This window comes from Giraffa tippelskirchi, chromosome 1 (genome assembly GCF_054371585.1).
Source record: "Giraffa tippelskirchi isolate mGirTip1 chromosome 1, T2T-mGirTip1v1.2.pri, whole genome shotgun sequence".
Taxonomy (NCBI): domain Eukaryota; kingdom Metazoa; phylum Chordata; class Mammalia; order Artiodactyla; family Giraffidae; genus Giraffa; species Giraffa tippelskirchi.
In genome coordinates this window covers 102,649,304-102,661,454 of record NC_137275.1, presented here as the reverse complement: position 1 = coordinate 102,661,454, position 12,151 = coordinate 102,649,304, and the positions used below count along the sequence as shown (strand labels likewise).

General features: G+C 46.7%; 2 protein-coding genes and 1 long non-coding RNA gene across 2 annotated transcripts in view; 1 reads left to right on the top strand and 2 right to left on the bottom strand.

Annotated features, from left to right (window-relative positions):
• LOC145504994 (olfactory receptor 4A47-like) overlaps positions 1-9,810 on the bottom strand; it is a 114,244-nt gene extending 104,434 nt beyond the window's left edge. Inside the window, exon 1 of the mRNA XM_081486664.1 lies at positions 9,719-9,810. The gene's annotated coding sequence lies outside the window, so the exon portion shown is untranslated. The remainder of the gene's footprint in view (positions 1-9,718) is intronic.
• Positions 1-12,151, bottom strand: part of LOC145505566 (liprin-alpha-1-like) — a 488,322-nt gene that overhangs the window by 186,506 nt on the left and 289,665 nt on the right.
• LOC145505679 (uncharacterized) overlaps positions 12,018-12,151 on the top strand; it is a 50,792-nt gene continuing 50,658 nt past the window's right edge. Inside the window, exon 1 of the long non-coding RNA XR_014053202.1 lies at positions 12,018-12,151. This is a non-coding gene — a long non-coding RNA (uncharacterized LOC145505679).

The following is a 12,151-nucleotide window of genomic DNA, read 5'->3' as shown; positions in this document are numbered from 1 at the left end:
TCTGGTGGGGGAAGGAGGTGTGGTATATCCTAGGGTTATGGAAGTCAACAAAACGGATGACAATTTCTGCCCCATGGCATCGATATCTTGGGGGAGGCGCATAAAGCAGACAATAAACATATAAGTTATATGCTGTGTTAGAATATAATAAGAGTAATTGAAAACATAGAGCTAGATAATGGAGACTGGAAATGGCAGGTGGGGACTTAGATTTTAGATGGAGTGGTCAGAGGTGGCCTTGTGGAGAACGTGACATTTAAGCAGAGTTAAAGGTGGTGAGGGGGTGAGCGCTGGGATTCTCTGGGGAGGCTAAGGGAATGGCTTGTACAAAGGCCTTGAGGTGGGAGGCTGACCCGCACGATTGAGGTACAGGGAAAAGGCCATGCGACTGGAGAAAAGCAAGGTGGACTGTCAAAGGAGGGAGGGAAATCAGGGGGCCACAGTCAGCCGTCAGAGGGTCTCAGGCAGAGGAGAGGTGTGATACGGATCGCTCTCATGTGTCACATCTCATGGCATTGTCCTGGACAGATGCCACACAATTGAAGCAGGACCCGAACGATAGACCCTGTGCTTCCAGTATTTGGCTATTAAACAGTGTTGCAAGCTTCCACATGCGACATTCTACCTGCTGTGTCTAAGGTATTCATCACGGCAAGTGAGATCACTGGGCTGTACATTCCTAATTCTGGTGGACACAGCCCTGTTGCCTCTCAAAGGGCTTCGCCAGCCCAGATGCCCACCAGCAATGCTGACCGCTGCCTGTTCACCACGGCCTTGCCTGCAGACCACTTCGGCAAACGTCCGAGTGTCCACTAGTCTGATGGGTGAAGAGTGACGTCTCAAGCAGATTCATAGGGACTTCCCTGGGCGTCCAGTGGCTAGGACTCTGTGCTCCCAATGCAGGGGGCCCAGGTTCAGTCCCTGATCAGGGGACTAGATCGCACAGGCCGCAACTAAGATGCTAAAGATTCCACTTGCCTCAACAAAGACCCTGTGTGCCACAGCTAAGACTTAGCACAGCCAATAAATAAACACAGAAAAAGAAAAAAGGCATACTCACAGATCTTAAAATCAAACTTTACAGTGACCAAAGGGGAAGCGTGGGGGGAAGTAATAAATTGAGAGATTGTGCTTGACATATACACACTACTATATGTAAAATAGGGAACTCATGAGAGCCTACTGGATAGCACAGGAAACTCGGCTCAATATTCTGTAATGACTTCCACGGGAAAAGAATCTAGTGTATAGGTATAACTGATTCAGTTTGCTCTACAGCATAAAGTAACACAACATTGTACATCAACAATAATAAATATTAAACATAATAAAAATTAAACAATTAAAAAAAAGGACGATTCTGACTGCCTTTCTGTGATATTCAAGCAGCTAGTTGGCTACCTGTGTCAGGATACATTTAACAGGAGGCTTCCTGTGTGCTGTTTTCAGTCTTGCATGAATTCTATGTTCTTTGGCACCCCACTCCAGTACTCTTGCCTGGAAAATCCCATGGACGGAGGAGCCTGGCGGGCTGCAGTCCATGGGGTCGCTAAGAGTCGGACACGACTGAGCGACTTCACTTTCACTTTTCCCTTTCATGCAATGGAGAAGGAAATGGCAACCCACTCCAGTGTTCTTGCCTGGAGAATCCCAGGGACGGGGGGGCCTGGTGGGCTGCCGTCTGTGGGGTCGCACAGAGTCGGACACGGCTGAAGTGACTTAGCAGCAGCAGCATGAGAGTTCAATAATTTTTCTGGACACAAGGTCCACATAAAATTCAATCTCATCTCTTTCATTAAGGAATTATTCTGTTAAGACCAAAATAAAAATAATATAACTTGAAATATTGATAGAAAGACAAATATGAATAATTGGAACCAAATAAAGTTTCTTGTAATTGGCAAAAACTATACAAATGTTTACTAAATCTTTTAGGAAAGAAAAACACATAAATAATTCAACAGATATGTCCTGTTAGTGACTTCTCTAAATTGATTGCTAAGCTTACAGTTATTTTAATTGATATTTGAATAACATTTTTTGAGATCCATGTGAAAATATTTTGAAATACTTCTAGAAAACAAATGAGCCAGGATTGCTATGAACTTTGAAACACGGAGAAAAATTCAGAGAGGTGTATTGTGGATAATATCCCAACAGAATAACAACAAAAATCACATTATAATAATTATGTATGATGATAGCAAAATCAATATGTATATATAACTGAAAAACCTTATTTGTTGTTCTTCAGTTGCTTAGTTGTCTCTGATTCTTTGCCACCCTATGGAGGGCTGCACACCAGGCTTCACTGTCCATGACCATCTCCTGGGGCTTGCTCAAACCCATGTCCATCGAATCAGTGATGTCATCCAACCATCTCATCCTCTGTCATCCCCTTCTCCTCCTGCTTTCAATCTTTCCCAGTATCAGGATATTTTCCAATGAGTCTGCTCTTCACATCAGGTGGCCAAAGTATTGGAGCTTCCGCATCAACACTTCCAATGAATATTCAGGACTGATTTCCTTTAGGATGGACTGGATTGATCTCCTTCCAGTCCAAGGGACTCTCAAGAGTCTTCTCCAACACCACAGCTCAAAAGCATCAATTCTTCAGTGCTCAGCCTTCTTCATAGTCCAACTCTCACATCCATACATGACGACTGGAAAAATCCATACTTTGACGAGATGAACCTCTGTTGACAAAGTCATGTCTCTGCTTTTTCACATGCTGTCTAGGTTTGTCATAGCTTTTCTTCCAAGGAGCAAAAGTCTTTGAATTTCATGGCTGCAGTCACCATCCGCAGTGATTTTGGAGCCCAAGAAAGTAAAGTCTGTCACTGTTTCCACTGTTTCCCCATCTATTTGCCATGAAGTGATGGGACCAGATGACATGATCTTAGTTTTTTGAATGTTGAGTTTTAAGCCAGCTTTTTCACTGTCCTCTTTCATCTTCATCAAGAGGCTCTTTAGTTCCTCTTCCATTTTCACCCTAAGGGTGGTATCATCTGCATATCTGTGGTTTTTGATATTTCTCCCAGCAGTCTTGATTTCAGCTTGTGCTTCATCTGCCCTGACATTGTGCGTGATGTACTATGTCTAAAGGAAATCAGTTCTGAATGTTCATTGGAAGGACTGATGCTGAAGCTGAAGCTCCAATACTTTGGCCACCGGATGCGAAGAGACGACTTATTGGAAAAGATCCTGATGCTGGGAAAGATTACAGGCAGGTGGAGAAGGGGTCGCAAAGAGTCAGACACGACTGAGGACTGAACTGAACTCTGCATATAAGTTAAATAAGCAGGGTGACAATATTCAGCTTTGATGTACTCCTTTCCCAATTTGGAACCAGTCTGTTCTATGTCCATTTCTAACTGTTGCTTCTTGACCTGCATTCAGGTTTCTCAGGAGGCAGGTAAGGAGATCTGGTATTCTCATCTCTTTCAGAATTTTCCACAGTTTGTTGTGATCCACACAGGCAAAGGCTTTAGCAGAGTCAATGAAGCAGAAATAGATGTTTTTCTGGAACTCTCTTGCTTTTCTATGATCCAGTGGATGTTGGCAATTTGATCTCTGGTTCCTCCGCCTTTTCTAAATCCAGCTGGAACATCTGGGAGTTCTAGGGTCACTATGTGAAGCCTAGCTTGAAGGATTTTGAGCATAACCTTGTTAGCACGTGAAATAAGTGCAATTGTGTGGTAGTTTGAACACTCTTTGGCATCGACCTTCTTTGGGATTGGAATGAAAACTGACCTTTTCCAGTCCTGTGGCCACTGCTGGGTTTCCAAATTTGCTGGCATATTGAGTACAACACTTTCACAGCATCATCTTTTAGGATTTGAAATAGCTCAGCTGGAATTCCAACACCTCCACTAGCTTTGTTCCTAGTAATGCTTCGTAAGGCCCAACGTCGATATTTTAGGAATCAGTGAACTAAAACAGACTGGAATGCGTGAATTTCATTCAGATAACGATCATTTTACTACTGTGGACAAGAATCCCTTAGAAGAAATGGAGTAGCCTTCACAGTCATCAAATGAGTCCAAAATGCAGTACTTGGGTGCAATCTCAAAAACTACAGAATGATCTCTGTTCGTTTCCAAGGTAAACAACTCAATATCACAGTAATCCAAGTCTATGCCCAAACACTAATGCCCAAGAGGCTGAAGTCTATGAAGACCTACAAGACCTTCTAGAACTAACACCAAAAAAAAAAAAAAAATGATGTCCTTTTCATCATAGGGGACTAGAATGCCAAAGTAGGAAGTCAAGAGATACTTGCAGTAACAGGCAAGTTTGGCCTTGGAGTACAGAATGAAACTAACAGAGTTTTGCCAAGAGAACACACCGGTCACGGCAATCACCCTCTTCCAACAACACTAGAGACAACTCTACACATGGACATCACCAGATGGTCAATACCAAAAAACCTTCTACCTATTATTAAAACTACATTTATTTTGGATCAAGCAGTCAACAGACTCCTCTAGAACCATCTCATGTCCCTCGGGTCCAGGACTTAACCCGGGAGCCTGGGCACCCTGCTGCTCAGTGCCACTTTACTGCATGCCACCTTTTTGTCACCAATCTGAAATTCCAGTCTTTGGAGAAGAGTCTCTGCCTTCCCACCTCCACTCTGCAGCTGCCAGACCATCTCTCTGACATGAATAGACACCCTGCCCCACACTGGGTCTCCAGAGATACACTCACCCACCTTGATCCAATCCTCACCCTCACTCACTGCCTGTTTCCACACCCGACTCATTACCTTCCTATGATCCCCACATTTCCACGATGGCTTTAAACCCCCAAAATATGATCTGCTTAACATCCTAGCGCTTCAACTCGCTTTTCTCCACATCTCCATAATTCGTCAGAGAAAAACTGTACCACACACAACTCAACAGGCCAGGATGCCTTTGCAAAAGGAGAGAGACTGCCCCCAGCTCCTCTGGGATAAAGGCAGGTGAGGTCTGAGCCCTGGGCTGAGCTAGTGAGTAGTTCAGAGGACACAGGGTGGGGGCCCGGTCACGCCATGAGGACTCCCGAGTCTGCCTACTGGCACTGAGGGTTCTGCCTGCCACAGAGCCCGGGGCCAGCAACTGTCTCACTCAGTGACTGTGGCTGAAAGGGGTGGATTCTAAGCCCTTGAGGAAGGCATTTCTAGCCATCCAGCAAGTGGTTGGGAGAAGATTTACATCTCAAATGAGTAAAGAAAGAATTTACAACCACAAGTTTTCCAAAGTAAATGCTCTCAGAAAAAAGAAAAGATGGAAGGCTTATGATAAGGAGAAGTTTATCTAAATACTGGTCAAGCTGAGGGGCTTCTGAGGTCTTCCTGGTCACTACTGTGACTGCATGTGTGCATGCTAAACTGCCCAGTGTCCGACTCTTTGCGACCCCATGAACTATAGCCTGCCAGGCTCCTCTGTCCATGGGATTCTCCAGGCAAGAAAACTGGAGTGGGTTACCATTTCCTTCTCTAGAAGATCTTTCTAACCTGGGGATTGAACCTGCGTCTTTTTTGTCTCCTGCACTGGCAGGTGGTTCTTTATGACCACAATCTCCCCGCAGCGATTGTACATCCAGGCATTTTACCAGGTTGATGGGTTGGTGGAGGAGGAAGGGCAGGCCTCAGAGCCTAGGAGCAGAGCCCCTGTTAAAAGCAGGGGCCGGATTCCCTCCTCTCACAGCTCCCTCCCCCAAGACTCTTCCTTCTCTGGAGAGTCTGCACTGAGTAAGGGGCACATGGGCCCCTGAGTAGAGCAGCTGGAGTTTGTCAGGTGGATTCAACGGGAGCTGTGTCTTCCCTGATACTCCAAGGACGGAATCAGTGGCAGGAGCCGAGCTCTGCAGGAGTGAGAGAGAGGATGAGCACACCTGTCCCTCCTGAGGGCGGGGAGACGAGGCCCCGCCCCACCAGGCACCAGTGTGCAAGCGGCTCCTCAGGGGTCTCAGAGGGAGGGGGCGCCATCCTATAAGTTGTTGTTCAGTCGCTCAGTCACGTTTGACTCTTTGCGACCCCATGGACTACAGCAGGCCAGGCTTCCTTGTCCTTCACCAACTCCTGGAGCTTGCTCAACCTCACGTCCATCGAGTTGCTGATGCCATCCAACCATCGCATCCTCTGTCGTCCCCTTCTCCTCCTGCTTTCAATCTTTCCCAGCATCAGGGTCTTTTTCAATATGTTGACTCTTTGCATCAGGTAGCCAAAGTATTGGAGCTTCAGCTTCAGCATCAGCCCTTCCAATGAATATTCAAGGTTGATTTCCTTTAGGATTGACTAGTTTGATCTCCGTGCTGTCCAAGGGACTCTTGAGAGTCTTCTCCAGCACCACAGTTCAAAAGCATCAATTCTTCAGTACTCAGCCTTCTTTATGGTCCAGCTCTCACATCATAATAAGTGCTGTCAAACCTCCCACAATCTTCTGTGCTAGAATCCATCTTGGCTAAAAGATGAGCATGTATATGGGGAGGGCCCTGGGACAGGTCACATGTGGGGAAAGAGGCAAGATACCTGGCCAGAGTGGAACACAGCCCTGGAAGAAGTGCCCCACATTAGTGATTTAAATCCCGTCTCTGGCACACTCCTCACTAGGGACGTTGCCTGCTGTCTTCTCTGGGTCTGTGTGTCCGCTTTGCTCCTGCTCTACATGAACTGCTTCTTTGTTCCCTTTGCATGAACTGTGCTGCCAATAACCTCTGTGCCTGCTTCACTCCATTTCTGCGGGGAATTCTTTCTCCAAAACAGAGAGGGACCCTGGTGGTCTCACCTGCTGTCAGCAGGACCAGAGCAGTGACTTTCCTCTCAACGCACATTGTAAATCATTCAGAGCCGTGTGGTGAGAAGGACATGGGGTCTGTTCAAACTGGATCCGTGTGGAGATCAGGGAAGCCTTTTGCTGGTGGGGTAGGAGGGGGATGGAAGAAAGGCCACATTCTCTCCTCCCCTCTATTTGTATTGAATCTTTTAAAAGAAAAGTCTGTAGCAGCAGGAGAGGGGGAGACGGAAGGCACCTCGGCCACGGCAGGGGTACCCTGAAACTTCCACTCACGTTGGGCCTTCTCCCTCCACTGGGAGCACCAGGGGACGAGCTGGCCCACTGGCCTTGGCCCCTGCACCGTGGGCTCTCCCTACCTGCAGTGTGGCACCCACAGCACTCACTCACTCTCCAACACAACTCTCTTCCAGGCTGTGACAAGGACCTGCTGATCGACATCCTGACCCAGCGCTGCAACGCCCAGAGGCTGCTCATCGCTGAGGCTTACCTGGGTGCCTTCGGCCGGGTGAGTCCCCCCAACCCCTCCCGTTTCCAGGCAAACTTCTGAGACACCTCCGCACAGGGTCTGGGCTCTCCAGTCTCTGATCACAAAGGTGTCCGACTTCACTGAACATTCGAGACAGTTCCTCTACCTCAAACGTGTTGCACAGGATGTGGGAAAGAGACACATCAGAAGTGCCGGCACATGATGTGTGACCCCACCAGCCCTTTCTTAGAAATCATTCAGCTTCATAAAGTACAAGCTCTCACAGCCCAACACTACCAACTGGTCCAATTAGGCACTGCCTGGGAACACCCCATGTTCAGCTCCAGGGAAGGCACATAGAGCTAATGATCCAGGCCCAGAAATAAGATCTTTTCCTGCAGTTCTCCTGAGGTCCTCACCCACATCTCTATCCAAGTGGCTTCCCCACTAGCTTTTCCTCCCAAAGCTGCAGTTAGAGACCATTAGAAAAGAATGGTGCTCAAAAATAATTTCAGGCAATAGAACCGTCCAGAGTACTTTACGGAATCATGCACTGGTTTCAAAGCAGGTGCCATTAAGGATTTCTCTCCTCTTTTGTGCACTTAAACCACAGATTAAGAATGAAAACTCTTCAGTCCAAAAGGACCTGGAATAGCAATTACTTTTTGTCACCTGACCATTATCGATGAAATACCACCATAACTCTTTCTCTGTAAGACTAGTTCTTAAAGATTTACTCCATCTCCAAACCTCAGGCTCTGAACAACCACAGTACACAAAACAAAGGTGTTCTCTGCTTTGGAATGAATGACATCTAAAAGGCCACCACTGCTCATGAAATTAGCTGAATTAAACCGTAGTAGGAAACCAGTTGTTGTTTTTCTTCCAGGTAAAACTGCTCCTTTTCTTATGTTCCTGTGACACCCGGAGTAGTTTTCCTTTGAAAGAGAACGTAAAAGCTACACAAGCAGCACTGTGTACAATAGCCAGGACATGGAAGCAACCTAGATGTTCATCCAGCAGACGAACAGATAAGGAAGCTGTGCTACATATACACAATGGAATATTACTCAGCCATTAAAAAGAATGCCTTTGAATCAGTTCTATTGAGATGGATGAAACTGGAGCCCATTATACAGAGTGAAGTGAGCCACAAAGAAAAACACCAATACAGTATACTAATGCATATATATGGAATTTGAAATATGGTAACGATAACCCTATATGCGAGACAGAATAAGAGACACAGATGCATAGAACAGTCTTATGGACTCTGAGGGACAAGGTGAGGGTGGGACGTTCTGAGAGAATAGCACTGAAACATGTATATTATCATATGTGAAACAGAACACCATTCCAGGTTCAATGCATGAGACAAATGCTCAGGGCTGGGGCAATGGGATGACCCAGAGGGATGGGATGGGGAGGGAGGTGGGAGGGGGGTTCAGGATGGGGAACACATGTAAACCCATGGCTGATTCATGTCAATGTATGGCAAAAACCACTACAATATTGTAAAGTAATTAGCCCCCAACTAAAATAAATAAATTTATTAAAAAAAAAAAAGGTATAGAAGTTGCAGCATCAGTCACCCAATATTGCTGCAATATGCATACTGCCGTAAGAGAGGTCATTTTCAGTAAGTTCATATCCCAAAAGTTTACGTACATCTGTGCCTTTCGTAGATGAGGTTAACTTGAGTAAAAGCAATACTTTATCACTTTCTACAAAATGGCCCTAAAACAGACCGAGAAAAAAAACTAAGAAACGAGGTGTTTGCACCTTCTTAGACACCAGATCCTCCAGGGAAGAGGCCTTACCACACGCCCAAGGTCTCAGAGTGGTCAGACCCCCTGTGCTAGCGTCCCAGGCCTCCAGAGAGCTTGAGGACCCTCAGAGGAGCCTAGTGGGGCCCCTCGGCTCTCAGATCCCATCAGGTCAGTTAGTCAGTCTCCTAGTCACTTTTACTGCCACGGGTCCCTGGCTCACACGGTTCTGATTTGGGCATCGCCACGTGGTATCCAGATGGATGTGGAAATGGTGCCCCGCCCCAAGCTGCTGCCCCAGGACCTTACCCTGGCTATCCCTAAACTGAAGGCAGGAGGAGTCCAAACCTAAAACTCTACTGTCCCGCTTTAATACCAGAGCATTAATCTCGATCCCCCCGCAAAATACCCATCTGTGCACCAAATTCAATCCATCCTCCCACCCCTCTCACCAAGTCCACAGCATCTGCACTCTGACCCTCAAGCTGGGCTGGCCACCTCCTGCTCTGCCCACTGCATCAAGAGGAGGCCCTGCAGGTCTGCAAACTGAGCGGCCAGGACTCCGTGCACTCTCCCCGGGACCTACACACTCAGGCCACCGCAGACACACACCCCCGAGACTGCTATACCACATCCTCTGCTGCCGGCGCACAGGCCTGGCTCTCTGCCCCTCCCTCCACGCCAGGTGTGCGGACTGACCTTACCTCCCGCCCCTCAGCCTTCACCTCCTGGAGTCAGGGACCGGGTCCAGCCAGGGTCTGATACAGAACAGGAACTGCATTCACAGAAGTCCACTCTGCCTGTAAATCCAAAGGAGGAAAAAAAATCCCATTAGGGTACACTTAACAGGGAAAAAAAAAACACCGACAAACTGCCTAAATTTCCCTTTTCCTTCATTTCTTCCTCTGGCTGCCCCCCAGTCAGCTTGCTGGACCTTGGGGATGGCTTCCTGACCTCCCCCACTGCTCACGTTCAGAATGACTTCTTCCACCTGGACAAGGCCAGCTTTCCCTTCCTGTGGGAGAGCTGATAGATTTCCTGTATGCCAACCATTGATTTTTATGAACATGAGTAAGAAAGATGAGAGGAAATTACTCTCTTAGCTGCTGAATAAGGTACAGTTCTGGGCACATTTCACAAATACTTCTTACTATTTGATAGTTTACGATAGACGAGCTGCTGACACTAGTCCCGAGACACACGAGAGGAGCCTTGGAACACCACTGACACACTGGTCAGCGTAAGGGATGCGGTCACTCCAGACCTTGACCCAGAGCAGTTCTCCCCAGTACAGTGGAACCTGGGACCCAAGATGCCCCTGGGCTGGGGAGGTCTGTCCCAGCTGAAGGGCTGGGCAATCTGACAGTGGTTCCTAGAGGAGGCAAATTCACCTGAAGTAATATTCTAGAATACAAACTGGCGCAGCCACTATGCAGAGCAGTATGGAGATTCCTTAAACAAACAGTTATCATATGATCCAGTAATCCCACTCCTGGGCATACATCTGGAGAAAACTCTAATTTGAAAAGCTACATGCATCCCAGTGTCCATAGCAGCATACAATAGCCAAGATGTGACTTTTATATCTAAGACAACCTAAATGTCCAATGACAGAAGGATGGATAAAGAAGATGTGATATGTACATATGTACAATGGAATATTGCTCAGCCATAAAAAAAAATGAAATAAAGCCATTTGGAGCAACATGGATGGACTTAGAGATATTATCATACCAAAAGAAGTAACAGAGAAAGAGAAATACCATATGATATCACTTAAACATAGAATCCTTAAAAGTAATACAGATGAATCTACATAGAAAACAGAAACAGACTCACAGACATAGAAAACAAACATATGGTATCAAAGGGGAAAGGTGCGGGGGATAAATTAGGAGTCTGGGATTAACAGATAGATCCCACTGTAAATAAAACCGATAAACAACACCGGTTTACTGTATAGCACAGGGAACTCTATTGAATATCTTGCAGCAACCTATAACGGATCACCCTGCTTTATACCTGAAACTAATACAACATTGTAAATCAACTACATGTCAATATAAGTAAATACATTTTTTAAACATTTACTTACCACTGCACAGTGACAAAGCAGTTTGCACAAGTGTTTTTCTAATGTAACATAAAATTTCCCGAGGGTTTACATGATGACTATTGGGGTGGGCAGAATTAAGACAACTTCTAAGTCACACTTGGTACAGGTCTACAACATGGCTTCAAGAGCAAGTATTTTTTTTTACAACAGCAGGAAAAGTGATAGAAGTTAAAAACATATTCCAACAAGCAGAGTGCTGGCCATCCTGTGTCTTGCCCTGAGCGCACACAGTTAGGTAAAGGTGAAAGGAAGAAAGAAAAGGGAACCACCATGTCACTTTTAGTTGAAGTGGAGCTGTCGGAGCTGCTGCGACACGGCCCACCTGCAGCTCCAACAGATCCACTTGAAGGGCATCCACTCATCAGCCTAGTTTAGGCCCAGGCTGTGAGGCCCAAGGAGTCCCTTTGGGGCGAGTCTTTGGCAAACAGGAAAGAGCAGCAGGCAGGCTGCGGAAAGGCACCCTGTGAAGACTGCATCTGCAACGCTGTGTCTGTCCCTCCGGAGAGCATTTAAAACACTGACTAGACAACGCAGGTGAAGGCTCTGCTCTGAACTTGAGAAGTTTGGCTACTTCAACATGTTACTCAATATCTGTTTTCCCTAATGAAAGTACTGTCTTCTGATGTCCTGAAAAACAAGCCACCACTACAGCGAGCTTCCCAGGTGGTGCTAGTGGCAAAGAACCCGCCTGCCAATGCAGGAGACTTCAGAGATGCGGGTTCAATCCCTGGGTCAGGAAGATCCCCTGGAGAAGGAAAGGGCAACCCCCTCCAGTATTCTTGCCTGGGAAATGCCAAGGACAGGGAAGCCTGGCGGGCTACAGTCCATAGGTCACAAAGAGTCAGACAGGACTGAAGCAACACACACACACGCACGCGTATCATGTTAGAATGAACTAGTGCTCTGGAGAAAAGATCAAGCCGGGCGAGAAACAGTACTGGGGCCGGGGCATACTGTCAACGGTGATGAGAGCAGGCTCTATGAAGTAGGCAGCCAGCACAGACAACAAAAGAACATGCAG